The sequence below is a fragment of the Arachis stenosperma genome, chromosome 6, assembly GCF_014773155.1.
Source record: "Arachis stenosperma cultivar V10309 chromosome 6, arast.V10309.gnm1.PFL2, whole genome shotgun sequence".
Lineage (NCBI taxonomy): Eukaryota > Viridiplantae > Streptophyta > Magnoliopsida > Fabales > Fabaceae > Arachis > Arachis stenosperma.
The window spans coordinates 50,791,019-50,791,638 of record NC_080382.1 but is presented as its reverse complement, the minus strand read 5'-3'; the positions used below and the strand labels follow the sequence as shown (position 1 = coordinate 50,791,638).

The window sequence follows — 620 nt, the reverse complement described above, 5'->3', positions numbered from 1 at the left end:
ACAATCCATTCAGACTCTGAGAAATCATATTGACTTACTGAGTTAACATTTTGTTCTAAGCCAATATGGCATTCAGAGCATCAATTTCAAGAACTTCCTTCCTCTAAGGCGTCCCATTACTTACAGGATTCCTTTCAGAAGTGTACATGAACTGGTTATTTGCAACCATGTCAATGAGTTCCTGAGCTTCTGTAGGCATTTTCTTTAGGTGAATGGATCCACCTGCAGAATGGTCCAATGACATCTTAGATAATTCAGACAGACCATCATAGAATATATCTAGGATGGTCCATTCTGAAAGCATGTAAGAAGGACACTTTTTGGTCAGTTACTTGTATCTCTCCCATGCTTCATAGTGGGATTCACCTTCTTTCTATCTGAAGGTTTGAACATCCACTCTAAGCTTACTCAGCTTTTGAGGAGGAAAGAACTTGGCTAAGAAAGCCATGACTAGCTTATCCCAAGAGTTCAGGGTATCTTTAGGTTGAGAGTCCAACCATACTCTAGCTCTGTCTCTTACAGCAAAAAGGAAAAGTATAAGCCTATAGACCTCGGGATCAACCCCATTGGTCTTAACAGAATCACAGATCTACAAGAATTCAGTTAAGAACTGAAAAGGA

General features: G+C 39.7%; 1 non-coding gene across 1 annotated transcript; it reads left to right on the top strand.

The window, feature by feature from the left end:
* The first annotated feature begins 298 nt into the window (after positions 1-298).
* Positions 299-406, top strand: LOC130937918 (small nucleolar RNA R71). The gene has a single exon (XR_009069109.1). It is a non-coding gene; the product is annotated as a small nucleolar RNA R71 (small nucleolar RNA).
* The last annotated feature ends 214 nt before the right edge of the window (positions 407-620 follow it).